We start from the raw sequence: 21,427 nt of genomic DNA on the forward strand, positions 1-21,427 counted from the left end.
CTGCTGCTAATATAGACTGGTTGATAATGAGATGTAGTATGTATAAAGAAGAAAGAAAAAAAAAACCACGGGTAGGTGGTATACAATTATGGATGGACTGCCGAGTGCCGACACAGAGGTAGCTACAGCCGTGGACTACCGTACTGTACTGTGTCTGCTGCTAATATAGACTGGATGATAATGAGATGTAGTATGTATAAAGAAGAAAGAAAAATAAAAACCACGGGTAGGTGGTATACAATTATGGATGGACTGCCGAGTGCCGACACAGAGGTAGCTACAGCCGTGAACTACCGTACTGTGTCTGCTGCTAATATAGACTGGTTGATAATGAGATGTAGTATGTATAAAGAAGAAAGAAAAAAAAAACCACGGGTAGGTGGTATACAATTATGGATGGACGGCCGAGTGCCGACACAGAGGTAGCTACAGCCGTGGTCTACCGTACTGTACTGTGTCTGCTGCTAATATAGACTGGTTGATAATGAGATGTAGTATGTATAAAGAAGAAAGGAAAAAAAAAACACGGGTAGGTGGTATACAATTATGGATGGACTGCCGAGTGCCGACACAGAGATAGCTACAGCCGTGGACTACCGTACTGTACTGTGTCTGCTGCTAATATAGACTGGATGATAATGAGATGTAGTATGTATAAAGAAGAAAGAAAAAAAAAAACCACGGGTAGGTGGTATACAATTATGGATGGACTGCCGAGTGCCGACACAGAGGTAGCTACAGCCGTGAACTACCGTACTGTGTCTGCTGCTAATATAGACTGGTTGATAATGAGATGTAGTATGTATAAAGAAGAAAGAAAAAAAAAACCACGGGTAGGTGGTATACAATTATGGATGGACTGCCGAGTGCCGACACAGAGGTAGCTACAGCCGTGGACTACCGTACTGTACTGTGTCTGCTGCTAATATAGACTGGATGATAATGAGATGTAGTATGTATAAAGAAGAAAGAAAAAAAAAACCACGGGTAGGTGGTATACAATTATGGATGGACTGCCGAGTGCCGACACAGAGGTAGCTACAGCCGTGGACTACCGTACTGTACTGTGTCTGCTGCTAATATAGACTGGATGATAATGAGATGTAGTATGTATAAAGAAGAAAGAAAAAAAAAACACGGGTAGGTGGTATACAATTATGGATGGACTGCCGAGTGCCGACACAGAGGTAGCTACAGCCGTGAACTACCGTACTGTGTCTGCTGCTAGTATAGACTGGATGATAAATAATGATATAAAAAATATATATATATCACTACTGCAGCCGGACAGGTATATATTATATAATGACGGACCTGCTGGACACTGTCTGTCAGCAGAATGAGTTTTTTAATTTTTATAGAATAAAAAAACACCACACAAGTCACACGACGAGTGTACTTTTTCAGGCAGACATTCAATCACAGTATACTATACTGGTGGTCAGTGTGGTCAGGTCACTGGTCACAGTGGTCAGTGGTCAGTCACACTGGCAGTGGCACTCTGGCAGCAAAAGTGTGCACTGTTTAATATGTACTCCTGGCTCCTGCTATAACCTATAACTGCTCCCCAGTCTCCCCCACAATTAAGCTGTGTGAGCACAGTCAGATATTATACATAGATGATGCAGCACACTGGGCTGAGCACAGATATGGTATGTGAGTGTGACTGAGTCACTGTGTATCGTTTTTTTCAGGCAGAGAACAAGAACAGAACGGATTATTAAATAATAATAAATTATAAAACTGCACTGGTGGTCAGGTCACTGGTCATCAGTCACTAGTATAACTCCTCCTAAGCTCCAGTAAGTAAATGAAGTGTCTCACTCTCACTCTCCTATCTATTTTAATTTCTAAACGGAGAGGACGCCAGCCACGTCCTCTCCCTATCAATCTCAATGCACGTGTGAAAATGGCCGCGACGCGCGGCTCCTTATATAGAATCCGAGTCTCGCGATAGAATCCGAGCCTCGCGAGAATCCGACAGCGTGATGATGACGTTCGGGCGCGCTCGGGTTAACCGAGCAAGGCGGGAAGATCCGAGTCGCTCGGACCCGTGTAAAAAAACATGAAGTTCGGGCGGGTTCGGATTCAGAGAAACCGAACCCGCTCATCACTAGTTTTTATGGCATTAGCCGCTAGTCCCTTCTCCTGTCGTGAGAACGTGGTTCTATGTGACTAACATCTGCCTTCTCTCTTACCTGATTCTGCATTGGACTGGTTAACGAAACTGAGCTCACAGTGCCTGGAGGCAGGGTTAAAAGGAGGCGGCCCCGCAATGCATCCTGGGACAGTCTAAAGCTTTAGCCTGTTGGTGCCTCTGGATCAAGATCTATCTCTACACCCCAATGTATTCCCTGTGGAACCCAATTTACCTCGCAGAAAGAGATTTAACCATGGTAAGTCTACCATAAATCTCCTTTTCTCTATCCTAGATTCGGGGGCCGCTGAGAACTTTATCACGACAGATCTCGTCCAACAGTTACAGATAGCTGTGGTTGATCTTCCCTGTCCAATTTTTCTTTCCGCTGTAGATGGAAGTCGAATCTCCAGCAGAGTGGTCACTCACCAGACTCTACCTCTTCATATATGTATAGGGGCACTCCATAAGGAGTTAGTTAATTTTTTAGTAATACCCAAGGCTACTCACAAGATTGTGTTAGGGTTTCCTTGGCTTAGAAAGCATAATTCAAGAATGGATTAGGAAAATATGCAAGTTTTGTCTTGGAGAGTCATGTTCCTTGTCCTGTCTACCTTGTGTTAAGCCACTGAATAAAAGTAAACTCGAGTCCATTCCCCAGGTTCCGTCTCAGTATTCATCATTTGCAGATGTTTTAACAAACAAGGGGTGGAGATCTTACCCCCTCATAGACCCTGGGATTGCCCTATTGATCTGGTATCGGGAAAAATCCCTCCAAGAGGTCGCACCTATCAGCTTTCAACACCAGAGACTGAGTCCATGTCTGAATACATCAAAGAAAACCTATCAAGGTTTTATTAATTCTTCTACGTCTCCAGCCGGGGCAGGGTTTTTATTTGTTCAAAAGAAAGATTGAGGTCTTCGCCCATACATCGACTATTGGGGCTTGAACGAAATAACCATAAATCGCTACCCACTACCCTTGATAACAAAATTATTTGATCGGGTCAAAGGAGCTTCCATTTTCTCTGACGTCCTAGTGGATGCTGGGGACTCCGTCAGGACCATGGGGATATAGCGGCTCCGCAGGAGACAGGGCACAATAATAAAAGCTTTAGGATCAGGTGGTGTGCACTGGCTCCTCCCCCTATGACCCTCCTCCAAGCCTCAGTTAGATTTTTGTGCCCGACGAGAAGGGTGCAATCTAGGTGGCTCTCCTGAGCTGCTTAGAATAAAAGTTTAAGTTAGGTTTTTTATTTTCAGTGAGTCCTGCTGGCAACAGGCTCACTGCTACGAGGGACTTAGGGGAGAGAAGAAAACTCACCTGCGTGCAGGATGGATTTGCTTCTTAGGCTACTGGACACCATTAGCTCCAGAGGGAGTCGGAACACAGGTCTCACCCTGGGGTTCGTCCCGGAGCCGTGCCGCCGACCCCCCTTGCAGATGCCGAAGTTGAAGAGGTCCAGAGGTTCAGAAACAGGCGGCAGAAGACTTTCAGTCTTCATAAGGTAGCGCACAGCACTGCAGCTGTGCGCCATTGTTGTCAGCACACTTCACCAACAGTCACCAACTGTCACTGAGGGTGCAGGGCGCTGGGGGGGGCGCCCTGGGCAGCAATGTATAATACCTTTTTATGGCTAAAATACATCACATATAGCCCTTGAGACTATATGGATGTATTTAACCCCTGCCAGATCTCACAAACTCCGGGAGAAGAGCCCGCCGAAAAGGGGGCGGGGCCTATTCTCCTCAGCACACGGCGCCATTTTCCTGCTCAGCTCTGCTGTGAGGAAGGCTCCCAGGCTCTCCCCTGCACTGCACTACAGAAACAGGGTTAAAACAGAGAGGGGGGGCACTTATTTGGCGATATGATTACATATATAAAAATGCTATAAGGGAAAACACTTGTATAAGGGGTTGTCCCTGTATAATTATAGCGTTTTTGGTGTGTGCTGGCAAACTCTCCCTCTGTCTCCCCAAAGGGCTAGTGGGGTCCTGTCCTCTGTCAGAGCATTCCCTGTGTGTGTGCTGTGTGTCGGTACGTGTGTGTCGACATGTAGGAGGACGATGTTGGTGAGGAGGCGGAGCAAATTGCCTGTATTGGTGATGTCACTCTCTAGGGAGTCGACACTGGAATGGATGGCTTATTTAGGAATTACGTGATAATGTCAACACGCTGCAAGGTCGGTTGACGACATGAGACGGCCGGCAAACAAATTAGTACCTGTCCAGGCGTCTCGGACACCGTCAGGGGCTTGTAAAAACGCCCATTTACCTCAGTCGGTCGACACAGACACGGACACTGACTCCAGTGTCGACGGTGAAGAAACAAACGTATTTTCCTTTAGGGCCACACGTTTCATGTTAAGGGCAATGAAGGAGGTGTTACATATTTCTGATACTACAAGTACCACAAATAAGGGTATTATGTAGGGTGTGAATAAACTACTTGTAGTTTTTCCTGAATCAGATAAATTAAATGAAGTGTGTGATGATACGTGGGTTTCCTCCGATAGAAAATTATTGGCGGTATACCCTTTCCCGCCAGAAGTTAGGGCGAGTTGGGAAACACACCTTAGGGTGAATAAGGCGCTCACACGCTTATAAAAACAAGTGGCGTTACCGTCTCCAGATACGGCAGCCCTCAAGGAGCCAGCTGATAGGAAGCTGAAAAATATCCTAAAAGTATATACACATATACTGGTGTTATACTACGACCAGCAATCGCCTCAGCCTGGATGTGCAGCGCTGAGGGGGCTTGGTCGGATTTCCTGACTGAAAATATTGATACCCTTGACAGGGACAAGATTTTATTGACTATAGAGCATTTTAAGGATGCATTTCTATATATGCGAGATGCGCAGAGGGATATTTGCATTCTGGCATCAAGAGTAAATGTGATGTCCATATCTGCCAGACGACAGTGGTCAGGTGATGCAGATTCCAGACGGCACATGGAAGTATTGCCGTATAAAGGGGCGGTCCATCGGACCTGGTGGCCATGGCAACAGCTGAAAAATCCACCTTTTGTTACCCCAAGTCACATCTCAGCAGAAAAGGAAACAGTCTTTTCAGTCTCAGTCCTTTCGTCCCCATAAGGGCAGGCGGGCAAAAGGGCCAGTCATATCTGCCCAGGGGTAGAGGAAAGGGAAGAAGACTGCAGCAGGCAGCCCATTCCCAGGAACAGAAGCCCTCCACAGCTTCTGCCAAGTCCGCAGCATGACGCTGGGGCCGTACAAGCGGACTCAGGTGCGGTAGGGGGTCATCTCAAGAGTTTCAGCACGCAGTGGGCTCACTCACAAGTGGACTCCTGGATCCTACACGTAGTATCCCAGGTGTACATTGGAAATTCGAGACGTCTCCCCCTCACAAGTTCCTGAAGTCTGCTTTACCAACGTCTCCCTCCGACAGGGAGGCAGTATTGGGAACAATTCACAGGCTGTATTCCCAGCAGGTGATAATCAGAGTACCCCTTCTACAACAAGGGAAGGGGTATTATTCCACACTATATTGTGGTACTGAAGCCAGACGGCTAGGTGAGATCTGAAATATTTGAACACTTACATACAAGCGTTCAAATCAAGATGGAGTCACTCAGAGCAGTGATAGCGAACCAGGAAGAAGGGGACGATATGGTGTCACTGGATATCAGGGACGCTTACCTACATGTCCAAATTTGCCCTTCTCACCAAGGGTACCTCAGGTTCGTGGTACAGAACTGTCACTATCAGTTCAGACGCTGCCGTTTGGATTGTCCACGGCACCCCGGGTCTTTACCAAGGTAATGGCCGAAATGATGATTCTTCTTAAAAGAAATATGGACGCTTTCCTGATAAGGGCAAGGTCCAGAGAACAGTTGGAGGTCGGAGTAGCACTATCTTAAGTAGTTCTACGACAGCACGAGTGGATTCTAAATATTCCAAAATCGCAGTTTTTTCCGACGACACGTCTACTGTTCCTAGGGATGATTCTGGACACAGTCCAGAAAAGGATGTTTTCTCCCGGAGAAGAAAGCCAGGGAGTTATCCGAGCTAGTCAGGAACCTCCTAAAACCAGGAAAAGTATCAGTGCATCATTGCACAAGGATCCTGTGAAAAATGGTGGTTTCTTACAAAGCGATCCCATTCGGTAGATTTCACGCAAGAACCTTTACGTGGGATCTGCTGGAAAAATGGTCCGGATCGCATCTTCAGATGCATCAGCGGATAACCCTGTCTCCAAGGACAAGGGTGTTTCTTCTGCGGTGGCTGCAGAGTGCTCATCTATGAAAGGGCCGCAGATTCGGCATTCAGGACTGGGTCCTGGTGACCACGGATGCCAGCCTGAGTGGCTGGGGAGCAGTCACACAAGGAAAAAATTTCCAGAGAGTGTGATCGAGTCTGGAGTCTTCTCTCCACATAAATATACTGGAGCTAAGGGCAATTTACAATGCTCTAAGCTTAGCAAGACCTCTGCTTCAAGGTCAGCCGGTATTGATCCAGTGGGACAACATCACGGCAGTCGCCCACGTAAACAGACAGGGCGGCACAAGAAGCAGGAGGGAAATGGCAGAAACTGCAAGGATTCTTCGCTGGGCGAAAAATCATGTGATAACACTCTCAGCAGTGTTCATTCCGGGAGTGGAAAACTGGGAAGCAGACTTCCTCAGCAGGCATGACCTCCACCCGGGAGAGTGGGGACTTCATCGGGAAGTCTTCCACATGATTGTAAACCGTTGTGAAAAACCAAAGGTGGACATGATGGCGTCCCGCCTGAACAAAAAACTAGATTTTGCGCCAGGTCAAGGGACCCTCAGGCAATAGCGGTGGACGCTCTGGTAACACTGTGGATGTACCAGTCAGAGTATGTGTTCCCTCCTATGCCTCTCATACAAAAAGTACTGAGAATCATAAGAGGGAGATGAGTAAGAATGATACTCGTGGTTCCGGATTGGCCAAGAAGGACTTGGTACCCGAAACTTCAAGAGATGTTCACGGAAGACCCGTGGCCTCTACCTTTAAGAAAGGACCTGCTCCAGCAGGGGCCTTGTCTGTTCCAAGACTTACCGCGGCCGCGTTTGACGGCATGGCGGTTGAACGCCGGATCCTGAAAGGGCATTCCAGATGAAGTCATCCCTACCCTGGTCGAAGACAGGAAGGATGTAACCGCAAAACATTTTCACCGCATTTGGCGAAGATATGTTGCGTGGTGTGAGGCCAAGAAGGCCCCTACAGAGGAATTTCAACTGGGTCGTTTCATACATTTCCTGAAAACAGGACTGTCTATGGGCCTAAAATTAGGGTCCATTAAGGTTCAAATTTCGGCCCTGTCGAATTTCTTCCAGAAAGAACTGGCTTTAGTGCCTGACGTTCAGATGTTTGTAAAAGGGGTACTGCATATACAGCCTCCTTTTGTGCCCCAGTGGCACCTTGGGATCTCAATGTTGTTTTGAGTTTCCTAAAGTCACATTGGTTTGAACCACTCACCACTGTGGACTTAAAATATCTCACATGGAAGGTGACGATGCTATTAGCCCTGGCTTCAGCCAGGCGTGTGTCAGAATTGGCGGCTTTATCATATATAAAGCCCTTACTTAATTTTTCATTCTGACAGGGCAGAATTGAGGACTCGTCCTCAATTTCTCCTTAAGGTGTTTTCTGTTTTTCACATGAACCAACCTATTGTGGTACCTGCGGGTACTAGGGACTTGGAGGACTCCAAGTTACTTGACGTTGTCAGGGCCCTGAAAAATATGTTTCCAGGAAGGCTGGAGTCAGAAAATCTGACTCGCTGTTTAGCCTGTATGCACCCAACAAGATGGGTGCTCCTGCTTCTAAGCAGACGATTGCTCGCTGGATTTGTAATACAATTCAGTTTACACATTCTGTGGCAGGCCTGCCACAGCCAAAATCTGTAAAAGCCCATTCCAAAAGGAAGGGGGCTCATCTTGGGCGACTGCCCGAGGGGTCTCGGCTTTACAACTTTGCCGAGCAGTTACTTGGTCAGGGGAAAACACGTTTGCTAAATTCTACAAATTTGATACCCTGGCTGAGGAGGACATGGAGTTCTCTCATTCGGTGCTGCAGGGTCATCCGCACTCTCCCGCCCGTTTGGGAGCTTTGGTATAATCCCCATGGTCCTGACGGAGTCCCCAGCATCCACTAGGACGTCAGAGAAAATAAGATTTTACTTACCGATAAATCTATTTCTCGTAGTCCGTAGTGGATGCTGGGCGCCCATCCCAAGTGCGGATTGTCTGCAATACTTGTACATAGTTATTGTTACAAAAATCGGGTTATTCTTGTTGTGAGCCATCTTTTCAGAGGCTCCTTCGTTGTTATCATACTGTTAACTGGGTTCAGATCACAGGTTGTACGGTGTGATTGGTGTGGCTGGTATGAGTCTTACCCGGGATTCAATATCCTTCCTTATTATGCACGCTCGTCCGGGCACAGTATCCTAACTGAGGCTTGGAGGAGGGTCATAGGGGGAGGAGCCAGTGCACACCACCTGATCCTAAAGCTTTTATTATTGTGCCCTGTCTCCTGCGGAGCCGCTATATCCCCATGGTCCTGACGGAGTCCCCAGCATCCACTACGGACTACGAGAAATAGATTTATCGGTAAGTAAAATCTTATTTTTACCAAGCTAGATGTCAGGGGAGCTTACAACTTGATCCGAATCAGAGCAGGGGATGAATGGAAAATGGCATTTAATACCCAAGATAGACATTTTGAGTACCTCATGCCCTTTGGCCGCAGCAATGCACCAGCAGTGTTTCAGAATTTTGTAAACAAGATCTTCAGTAACTTACTGTACAGGTCAGTTGTTGTTTACTTAAATGACATATTAATCTTCTCATCAAACTTAAAGGAACATTGTTGTCAAGTTCAAGAAGTATTACGAAGACTTCATCAGAACCATCTTTTTTGCAAATTAGAAAAATGCATTTGTGAGCAACCCTCCATGCTCTTCCTGGGCTATATAATATCAGGTTCAGGATTAGAGATGGATCCTGCCAAGTTACAGTCAGTCCTCGACTGGTCCAAACCCATGACCTTAAAGGCAATTCAGTGTTTTTTGGGGATTTGCCAACTTTTACAGGAGATTCATCAAGGGATTTTCTACCCTAGTAACACCCATCACCCCTCTCACCCGAAAAGACACTAATCCTAAACTGTGGTCACCAACGGCTGACTTGGCATTTCAGCTTTTGAAACAAGAATTCACAACCACTCCAGTTCTAAGACAACCCAATATAAATAAAGCCTACTTTTTAGAAGTAGATGCATCTTCTGAAGCCGTGGGAGCAGTCCTCTCCCAACGTTTAGAGAATAACAAGCTTCACCCTTGCAGGTTCTTTTCCAAAGAATTCCTACCTGCGGAAAGGAATTATACTATTGGGGAGCAGGAGCCGTTAGCAGTCAAGTTGGCACTAGAAGAATAGCGATATCTGGTAGAGGGAGACAAATTTCCAGTTACCATCTTCATCGACCACAAAATTTTGATCTTTCTTAAAAACAACCAGTGTTTAAATTACTGTCTGGCCCGATGGGCTATGTTCTTTTCAAGGTTCAACTTTTCATTGACTTTTTGGCCTGGGTCTCAAAACCAAAAAGCAGACACGCTTTCACGATCATTTTCTTCAGAAGAAACCAAAGATTTGTCATCATCTCAGCCTGTATTAGAGACACAAAACTTTGCTACTACCAAGATTCAACCCCCCATGGGGAAAATGTTTGTTCCTCCTCATCTACGGAAAAAGCTAAGTAATTGGGCACATACTTCTCATTGAGCACACCGGAGTCCATAAATCTACAGATTTTATCCAACGCTCCTACTGGTGGCCTTCATTAAAAGCTGATGTCTCCACCTTTGTTGCTTCTTGCACAAAATGTTCTCAACATAAAATTGAGCGTCAGCGTCCTGCAGGTGAATTGGTACCCTTGACTATTCCACAACAGCCATGGACTCACATTTCCATGGATTTCATCACAGACTTACCATCTTACAAGGGATTTAATACCATCTGGATGATCATTCATCGTTTTTCTAAGAAGGCCCATTTTGTGCCCCTCAAGGGTCTTCCCACAGCACCAGGGTTAGCCCAGCGTTTCATCACGGAAATCTTCAAAAACCATGGTCTTCCCTCGGAGATCATTTCGGACTGCGGAGTCCAGTTCGTGGCCAAGTTTTGGAGAGCTCTCTGTACCTCTCTACAGATACAGTTGACATTTTCAACCGCATACCATCCTCAGACCAATGGTAGTACGGAGAGACTCAATCAAGATTAAGAAATATTTCTTAGAAATCATGTCTCTTCCTCTCAGGATAACTGGCTTGAATTTTTACCATGGACAGAGTTTGCCCACAATAACTCGTATCATTCCCCTACTGGTCATACAACCACTCACAGATGCATACGCAAATCCTGGAACATTGAAGAATCTTTGCTGTGTGAGTAGATATGAGGCTGCCACTAATCTGTGACTGGAAGGGGTCTGCGCAGACGTCAGACACCCTCCCCAAAAACGCCTGGGCACACCTGTGTTTATTCTGACACACCCAGCAAATTGCAGTTTTCCGCCCTGAAAAGCCAGCTTCCTGTCAGTCAAACAGCAGCTCCATTGCGTTTATGATCTGTATGCATTTTCTGGCACTATTACCCCATGTGCATGCGCAATGCAAATGATACGCATGCAGAGACGTTCGATATTCGCTTGATTTGTAAATTCTCTACTTAGCAATCCATGCTAAATTATATAATGAGCTGAGACAAGTCAAATATTCAGATTAAATAGAACATAATGGGAAGCAGTAGGGATCCTGGCTGTCGGGAACCCTGCAGTCAGAATACCGACGCCGGGATCCAGACACTAGTCTGAATGCTGACACCAGCATACAGACAGGGAGTAACATCCCAGCGCTGGAATACTGAAAACTGGGATCCCAAATGAGGAGGCACCATGACGCTGCACAGGTAAGCCACGCGCGCAGGGGGGTAGCTTCAGGCTGCGTCCTGGGCGATTAGGGTTAGGCTCCGTCCTGAGGGTTAGGGTTAGGCAGCATGGATGGGGGGTTAGGTTTAGGCACTAAGTGGGGAAGTTAGGATTAGGCTGCGGGTAGGGAGGGTTAGGGTGTGGGGAGAGGGTACAACACCCTTAACTCACCTCTGTCGGTCTTTTGAACTACGGGATTCCGGCATCGGTATTTCGCACGCCGGGATACCATATGCCAGAATCTCATACTGATTCCAACATATTGAATATAAAGAGAGAGAAAAGTTAATATAGATGTAAAACCAAAGAGAAAATTGGGTAAAGAGAAAGACTGCCTGCAGTCCACAAACACTATCAAACATAATTAACATCAAAGTTGGACAGGAGGATCTGACAAAAACAACCTGGTCTCATACCATGAAGTTGAATGAAAGCCACTCTAATCTGTTGTTTAACCTGTTAAACAAGGTATCAATACAGTACAATAACATTTCTTTGTTGGTAGTAGCTGGGAAAACGCGAATGGAATAAAGTATCTGCAAATCATTGATTCACTCAAAGTTATGAAATGTTTTTTTCCTTTGAGTTATAGCCCCTCAACTTTTACTTGAAGAAGAGCAGTATCCAATTGATTCATCCACTGTGTGGGTGAGAGAAAAGGGGTCTGGGACTCAGGGTCGACAACAAAAAGGTCGACACACCTTAGGTCGACGCCAATTGGTCGACACACCTTAGGTCGACATGGACAAAATGTCGACAGGAACAAGGTCGACATGGGAAAAGGTCGACATGAGTTTTTATGTTTTTTTGGTGTCGTTTTCTTCGTAGAGTGACCGGTAACCCCAATTAGTGTACCGCGTCCCCTCGCATGGCTCGCTTCGCTCGCCATGCTTCGGGCATGGTGCCTTCGCTTCGCTCGGCACAGATTACCGTTCCAATCGTAGTCCACGTGGATCGTTAAGTATGAAAAGGTTCGAAAAAAGAAAAAAAAAACATAAAAAACTCATGTCGACCTTTTCCATGTCGACCTTGTTCCTGTCGACCTTTTGTCCTTGTCGACCTAAGGTGTGTCGACCAATTGGCATTGACCTAAGGTGTGTAGACCTTTTTGTTGTCGACCTGGAGTCCGGATACCAGAGAAAAGACATTACTTCGGACCCATAATACTGTGCTTTTAGCAAGGATAGATTATGGGACAATAAGAATTATAAATGAAAACAAGATTGAGCCTGGAGGAGGGATGTCGCAACGTCAGCTCAGTGAGTTGATTTAAAGATTAATGAATACATAATTTCATTGGGGTGGGGAGGAATCACACTGATTACCTCCCCCTCCCCTCCCCCACTATATCCACCAGGGCAGGGAGCACTGGTCCTATTTACTAAAATCCGTTTGTAATAGACTCCACAGTACCCGGTGGTGAAGTCCAGCAGAGGGAATAAGGCGCTGACCTGTAGCCCCCTCCCCCAGCTCTGGGCGCCATCTACTGCAGGTGTTCCCGCCCTGGAGCTGCATTTCTCTCTCCCTCACTCCCTGCTGAGATTTTGGCGCTATCTTCACTACTAGCTGGGCTGATCTCCGGGACTGCTGGGCACTGTCTCCTCTGTAAAACCACCTGCCTTGTAAGCGCTGTGTTTTTACAGACACTTAAGTATTCTACATGTCATTTTAGACAGTGTTAGTTAAGAACAAGTGTACTGCTATTTGAATATTTAGTACAAGTATTCTGTGATATACATCCCGTGTTTACTGTGCATTGTTATATCTATACTCATACATAGCATTATGTAAATTACTAGTCCAGTGCAGTTTTATATGTAATAACTTCTGCATTGTACATGAGACTGCATGTGCCTGGAGCTGCTGTGTAGATTCCATTCTTGTGTATCTCACTACTCACTACTCGCTATCACTATATTCTGTACCCTGGGAGGCTAGGTGCGTCAGGGTCTCATATATATATATATATATATATATATATGAGTATTACACAGGATATACTATTTTGTATTTTTCTCTGTGTGTTTCTGTCACCTTATACCGCTCAAGTGCTCTGTTTGTGCTTGGTACTTACTGTCACATATCACAGGGGGTTATTTGCAGGTATTATATTTGTCTGGCTATATTGTACTGTCACGCTCTAAGGCTACATTCCTTATAATGCCTGCCACACAGTGCTGGAAATCCGCGGACGCTTCTGCGTCTAAGAAACCTGATAAATTCAAACGTCAGAAGGTTGCTAAGTTAGTCTTACCACCCTCTGACCATTTAATTGACATATGTCAGGAATCCTGGGCGTCTCCAGGAAAGAAGTTTTCCCTGTCCAGGAAGATGCTAGCTCATTACCCTATCCCAGTGGAGTTGAGAAACAAATGTGAGACTTTCTTATAGCCCGTCTTGTGGTGTCCTCGACTCTGCTGTCACCACCATCACCTCTCTGAAGGAACTGACGGATAAGCGTGTGGAGGGTTGCCTGAAGTCTATTTACACTCTTACCGGAGCTGTACATAGACCCACTTTGGCAGCCTCTTGGGCTGCAAAAGTAATTGAAGCTTGGGTTCAGGCAATTGAAGATGAGCTGCCTCAGGATTTTTCTGTCACTGCCAGACAATGTCTTATATTACCACAGCCTCCCATTATATTCAGGAGGCAGCCTCTGACGCAGGAGTAATGGCGGCCAAGGCTTCTGCTATGTCTATCCTGGCTCATCGAATTATGTGGTTGAGGTCCTGGAAGGTGGACCTGGACTCCAAAATGACCTTGGAGGTGCTCCCTTTTAAGGAAGACATCCTATTTGGGGAGGATCTGAACAAGATCTTAACTGACTTGGCTACGGCCAAGACTGCGTGTCTCCCTAATACTAATCCTTCTGCTCCGAAGTCTTAAATCACCACCTTTCGTTCCTTTCGACCTGCAGGGAAAGCAAAGGGTAAGGCTTACAGTGCTTCCAAAGCCACTAAGCCTAAATCTAAACAGTCCTGGGCCGCCCGTCAGCCTGCTGCCAAACAGGACAAGCCAGCTGCATGACAGGGCGGGCTTCCCCCTGGGGGACCCCAGGGTGGGAGGCCGACTTCTGCAGTTTGCCCAATCCTGGTTAAAGACCACTTCAAATGCCTGGGTGCGGGAAGTTGTCTCTCACGGGTGCGCAATCTCTTTCAGGAGTTGTCCCCCTCGCCAGTTCTGTTCAACAGTTATCCCTTGGGATCCGTTGAAAGCGCAAGCTCTACACTTGGTTGTACAATCCCTTCTGGAAACAGGAGTGGTAGTGCTGGTACCCCTGTCTCAGAGAGGCAGGGGTTACTATTCGACCCTGTGTCTAGTCCCGAAACCAAATGGGTCTTTCCCGCCTATCCTCAACCTCAAATTATTGAAGTTATTATTTGAAGTTTGTGAGAGTGTCCAAATTCTGTATGGGAACTCTGCGCTCTATTGTACTGGCAATGGAACCCATGGACTATATGGTATCCCTGGACATACAGGATGCTTACCTGCATATTCCTATTGCCATGTCGCATCAGCAATATCTGAGGTTTGCTATTACATACAAGGTAATGGCTGTGATGACGGACCATCTCCGTCGTCAGGGAATCAGGATCCTGTCGTATCTGGATGACTTGCTGATCCTGACGAACTCCCAAGATGTTCTCCTTAGTCATCTGGAACTGACAGTCCAATTCCTACAAGCCCACGGGTGGCTCATCAACTGGAAAAAGTCCTCGCTGGTCCCTGCTCGGAGCAGGGTGCACCTGGGAGCGCTGCTGGACACACACAGCCAAAGACTATTTCTGTCTCCAGTGAAGGTCCTGAATCTTCAGGACAGGAGCGGATACTTCCTCTCTCGCCCGAGAGTGTAGATACATTCAGCGATGTAAGTACTAGGCCTCATGGTGTCGGCTTTCGAATTGGTAGAGTACGCTCAATTCATTCCCGTCCTCTGCAGAGGTTAATCCTTTCCAAGTGGGATGGCCTGCCTCATCGGATCAGATTTCACATGATCTCCTTGACTCCGGAGGTTTGTCTGTCACTGAGCTGGTGGCTACAGGACCAACAGTTCAGCAGGGATCTCCAACTGGGTCCTCCTGACAACGGACGCTAGTCTGCGAGGTTGGGGCGCAGTGTTGGAGCAACACTCTCTCCAGGGTCGGTGGACCAGGGAGGAATCTCTCTTCCCGATAAACATTCTGGAATTACGGGCAGTGTTTAATGTGTTGACACTGGCCCTACCACTGGTACAGAATAGGCCTGTTCAAGTACAATCAGACAACACCACCACGGTGGCATACATAAATAATCAAGGCGGCACTTGAAGCCGCATGGCAATGATGGAAGTGTCAAAAATTGTCCAATGGGTGGAACACCATCTGCCAGCCATATCGGTAGTGTTCATTCTGGGAGTCCTCAACTGGGAAGCGAACTTCCTCAGTCGTCAGGACGTGCACGCCCGAGAGTGGAGTCTTCATCCAGAAGTCTTTCTACTCCTAGTGGACAAGTGGGGCCCACCAGATGTAGACCTGATGGTATCTCGACACAATCACAAAGTTCCAGTCTTAGGAGCAAGGACAAGGGATCCTCAAGCAGCGTTCGTGGACACACTGGCAATTCCATGGAATTTTCGGCTGCCATACATGTTCCCTCCAGTGTCACTCCTGCCCAGGGTTATACGGGAAGTTCAATCAAGAAGGAGGAATACTACTTCTAGTCGCTCCAGCGTGGCCCAGACGGCACTGGTTCTCAGACCTGCAGGGTCTCTCAATAGAGCGTCCCCTTCTACTTCCTCAACGTCCAGCCCTCCTCGTTCAGGGCCCTTGTGTCTACCCGGACCTGGCTAGACTGGCTTTGATGGCATGGCTCTTGAAGCTTCACTCCTGAGAGCAAAGGGATTCTCTGAGGTGGTCGTTCAAACTATGTTGAAGGCCCGTAAACCAGCTTCGGCTTGGATTTATTATAGGGTCTGGAATTCTTACTTCACCTGGTGTGCTGCTAAGAATTATGATGCATATACTTTCAGAACTTCCTTTTCTAAAACAAGGCTTAGACTTTTGCCTTTGTCTGGCCTCCCTCAAGGTCCATATATCTGCCTTGTCGGTGTGGTTTCAGAGAAAAATTGCGTCTCTTCCTGACGTTCACATTTTCACTCAGGGTGTTCTACGGATTCAACCTCCCTATGTCCCTCCTGTGGCTCCATGGGATCTGTCTGTCTGTTCTGAATGCCCTTCAAGAGTCTCCATTTGAACCTCTTGAGTCTGTGGACCTTAAATGCCTTACGCTTAAGGTTGTATTTCTATTGGCTATTGCCTCTGCTAGGAGGGTGTCGGACTTAGGCGCTTTGTCCTGTCGTCCACCCTTTCTGACTTTTCACCGTAACCGGGCAGTTCTTCGAACTCACCCAGGTTATTTGCCTAAGGTGGTATAATCTTTTCACCTTAACCAGGAGATTGTGGTTCCAGCCTTCATCTCTTCTGGTTTTTCCTCCAAAGAAAGATCTTTGAATGTGGTACGGGCTCTCCGTGTTTATGTGGAAAGGACTGCCTCTATCAAGAGGTCAGATTCCCTTTTTGCACTTTTTGGTTTTCACAAACGTGGCTGGCCTGCGAATAAGCTGACCGTGGCCAGATGGATTAGAATGGTGATTGCACAAGCCTATGTGCAGGCTGGCCTCCCAGCTCCTGCTGCTATTAAGGCCCATTCTACTCGGTCTGTTGTACCTTCTTGAGCGGCCCGCCGTGGCGCATCCCTTGAAAAATTGTGCAAGGCGGCTACGTGATCCTCAGTGAACATGTTCGTCAGGTTCTATGCCTTTGATACTTCCGCCTCCCAGGATGCTTCCTTTGGACGCCGGGTTCTGGTGCCTGCTACAGTGCATCCCCTCCCATGAGGAACTGCTTTAGGACATCCCCAATGTTATTCCCTGTGGAATACCAGTGTACCCCGCTGCAGAAAAGGAGATTTATGGTAGACTTACCATTGTTAAATCTCTTTCTGCGAGGTACACTGGATTCCACAGGGCGCCCACCCTGACGCGCTTAGCTTCTTTGGGTTTGTATGGCATTAGCTGCTAGTCCCTTCTCCTGTCATGAGAATGTGGGTCTATGTGACTAACATCTACCGTCACTCTTACCTGCTACTGCATTGGACTGATTAACGAAACTGAACTCCAGTGCCTGGAGGCGGGGCTATAGAGGAGGTGGTGCAGTGCATCCTGGGAACAGTCAAAGCTTTAGCCTGTTGGTGCCTCGGATCAAGATCCAACTCTACACCCCGATGTTATTCCCTGTGGAATCCAGTGTACCTCGCAGAAAGAGATTTAACAATGGTAAGTCTACCGTAAATCTCCTTATTTAATGTTATGTCCCATAGTAGTGCCCTAGTTTATTTTATGAATTGTAGTAGTGCTTAAGTTCACACTATGTCACATTTCAGAGCTGCCAGTACACATTATGCTGCACAGTACCCCCAATTCACATTATGATATATAGTATTCCCCATTCATATTGTGCCTGGCTACAGTGCAGATCCAGGGAAATACCTAGATACAATGCAGGCCCCAAGGAAAAAGTTTGAAAGGACCCCCAACATACCACCCAATGGCAAAAATTTTATATAACATATGTAACTTTGATAGGGAAGGTGGGCCCCTCTCAGCTCTGGGCCCTATAGCATCTGCACTGCCTGCACCTATGGTAGCTATGCCCTTGCTTCTAAATAAAATACTTCTCCCTGGCACATCCTAGAAGCATCATTTTACATAGTTGGTCACAGAGGCAAATGAGTAATTATAACCTTTGCATGACAATGTCAAGTGCATAATTTATGATCATCGTTTAATTATCTGTATTGCAAAATAGAATGCAGCATGGAGCCACAAGGGATAATTTTGCTGCATTACAGCACTGGTATCATAGGTTATATTCTAACCATGTACCTATATGTGTGAAGTTTGTATGTTCTCCCAATGTTTGTCCACGGGTGCTCATTTTTTTTTTTTTTGGGCACAATCCAAAAATATACTTGTGGGCTTTTGACTTCTATAAATAATTAACTATTGTGTGTAATTATTACCAGTTATTTATACAGCGCACACATATTCCGCAGCACTTTCCAGAGAATATTTTGCCCATTCACCTCAGTCCTTGCCCCAGTGGAGCTTACAATCTATATTACCTACCACATGTACACACACACACACACATTCACGCTAGGGATAATTTTTGTTGGGATCCTATTAGCCTACCAGTATATTTTTAGAGTGTGGGAGGAAACCGGTGTACCTGGAGGAAACCCACGCAAGTACGGGGAGGATATACAAACATCCACACAGTTGGGGTCATGGTGGGAATCGAACCCATTACCTCAGTGCTGTGAGGCAGTAATGCTAACCATTACACCATCCGTACTGCCCTATGGGCCTAATTCAGACCTGATCGAAACAGCAAATTTGTTATCAGTTGGGCAAAACCATGTGCACTGCAGGGGGGGTAGATATAACATGTGCAGAGAGAGTTAGATTTGGGTGGGGTGTATTCAAACTGAAATCTAAATTGCAGTGTAAAAATAAAGCAGCCAGTATTCTCTCTCTGCGCATGTTATATCTGCCCCACCTGCAGGGTGCATGGCTTTGCCCATCTGCAAACAAATTTGCTGTTACGATCAACTCTGAATTACTCCCTGTGTATATTAGGAAATATAGATTGTAAACTCCAATGGCGCAGGGATTGATGTGTATTACTAATTATTCTCTATAAAGCATTGTGTTGTGTGCTATTCTGGTATAAAATCTGTTGGTGCAATAAAACATTACCTGATATGCCAATCTCATCTGCCGGGATGTAGTTATGTGACTGGCGGTCAGGAGATCGCCGGTCACAATACTTCCCCCTATATCCCGACCACTTACAATCCCGACAGTCAGTATGCCAAATAGCAGGGATTATTCCCACTCGTGGGTGTCCACGACACCCATAGAGTGGGAATAGAACCTGTGGCGAGCGCAGAGAGCTCGCAAGGAGCTTATTGCGCTCACCCCCCAAACCCCCGCCGGTCACGCATACCCAACCCCATATGGCCACATAGACAAATATAGGTGTATGTCTGCATCTATTTTTAAGCACACGTGTGCGAGTCTGAATTACGCCAAGGAGTCTCTGAATTATTAGCTGGTTGATACGAGAGATACTTTCCAATTCCAGTCTCCTCCAAATACAAGCAGTTCCTAGGCATTTGCTTTAAGTTTAATTATTCAGTGTGTGTAAATAAGCATAAATACATACCTCCCAACATGACCCTCTCCAGGAGGGACAGAATGATCTGCTCCTGGACTTCCCACTTAATTTATGATTGCCATCACCTGTGCAGAAACACCTTTCTTATCCCTTACCTGTTCAACACAGGTGATGGCAATCATAAATTAGGAGATAAGTCCAGAAGCAGAGCATTGTGTCCCTCATGGAGAGGGTCATGTTGGGAGGTATGATAAATAGATTATACTTGGGCTTTCGTAACAGATTCTGACTGTTCAAATATTTCTTGAATTCTCAGGATCCATTTAATATAAAATGTAAGATTTCAGATTGTCCCCTACATGTACCAGAGGGGCTGGTCAGGACAGATTAAGGCAGAGGTTCTCAAACTCGGTCCTCGGGGGCCCACACAGTGCATGTTTTGCAGGTCTCCTCACAGAATCGCAAGTGAAATAATTAGCTCCACCTGTGGACCTTTTAAAATGTGTCAGTGAGTAATTAATACACCTGTGCACCTGCTGGGTTACCTGCAAAACATGCACTGTGTGGGCTCCCGAGGACCGAGTTTGAGAACCTCTGGATTAAGGTGTGGCGGCCCTGGGCAACCAACAGAAGTTTAAGTAGAAATAAAAGTTGTCATACGCTATTTTATTTTTATTTGAAACCGCTATTTATAATGCTATGTAACTCATACAAAATGCAATGGGATCCTCTAGTGGTAATGTTTAGAATTACAGAAAATTATTTGTCGCACAGTGTCTTATTCTGTAGGAAAACATGAAACAAAAGAAAAACAAATTCTACTTTAGCTATGAGTACCAGGGGCAGATGCAGAATTAGTAGAGGTTTTTTTTTTTCCAAATACAATCCACAATATCCTGTTCTGAGGAGTACGGGAGCCAACCCGGGAGTCTGGGGAGCGTCAGAAGAACCTAGCATTAACCCTGGACCTATATGTACACATTAACCCTTCTTAAAACTAGATAGTATAGGCTGTATCAAACATTTAATTCATATAAATAAGTGGTCAGGAAAAGGTTAAACGTCTTATAATAAATAAATATACATAAACAATATAGGAGACAGAACTGAGCTTTCTAAGCACACATTCTCATGCTTCATGGTATAGCAGTGTACACACTAGAGCAAAGTCGGCATAATATGCCATTGTGTGATGACATATTGCCTACATCACTCAGTGTGTATGGGTTATTGGGTACTCCAGCTAGCGATGGACGCTTAGTTGGATGTACTGGACATCCAACCGAACCTTGTTGCTAGCATCCTGTAGTATGCTAATGAAGGACGGAACATGTTTGTTGAGACCTTCATTAGCATTGCCCTAGTGTGTACACACGATCTAGGGCTGATGGGGATTTGTTCCATCGTCGGAACGAATCCCCATCGCTCTAGTGTGTACCTGGCAAGGCTCATGTTTCTTCTTCGTGGCAGCTACTCTCTGGTCCAGTGATTAAATGCTGAGATCCACACACACAACAAACTGTCCATTATACTGCATATTGTGGCAGCAGCTCTAATAATAATATCAGGGACGTGCAGTCAGGGGAGGCAGTGCCTCCCCTGTCATTAATGAGTAAAATAATACAAAGAAGATACTTATGACACATAAGTATCTTCTTTATTATTTTACTCATCATTAAAGTGTGCATAATTAGTTTGAGAGGCACCGATCGTGCTGCCTCCCGTAGTGATTGAGAAAAGATATGGGAGCAGGGGGCGGGCGCGGGGTGGGGCCTAGCAATGGGCAGGAAAAGCCCATTGAAATTGCATGGGAAAGCGGCACCATTAGAGGTGCCGCTTTCCTACAGGGACGTGCTTTCAACCTATGAAAGCACGTCCCTGTGAGTGAGGCCACAGTGATTGGCCAGCGGATCCGTCACTGGATCTGCTGTCAATCACTGTGTGGGCGTCGGTGGCGGCGGAGGTGCGGGATGCGGCGGGCCGGGCGGCGGAGGTGCTGGCGGTGGAGATGCGGGCGGCGGTAGCGGCAGTGGGACGCGGCAGTACGGACAGTTCTGCAGAGTTTGGCAGCGGAAGCGGTACCCATTTCAAAA

Source organism: Pseudophryne corroboree, chromosome 6 (genome assembly GCF_028390025.1).
Source record: "Pseudophryne corroboree isolate aPseCor3 chromosome 6, aPseCor3.hap2, whole genome shotgun sequence".
NCBI classification, from domain to species: Eukaryota; Metazoa; Chordata; class Amphibia; order Anura; family Myobatrachidae; genus Pseudophryne; species Pseudophryne corroboree.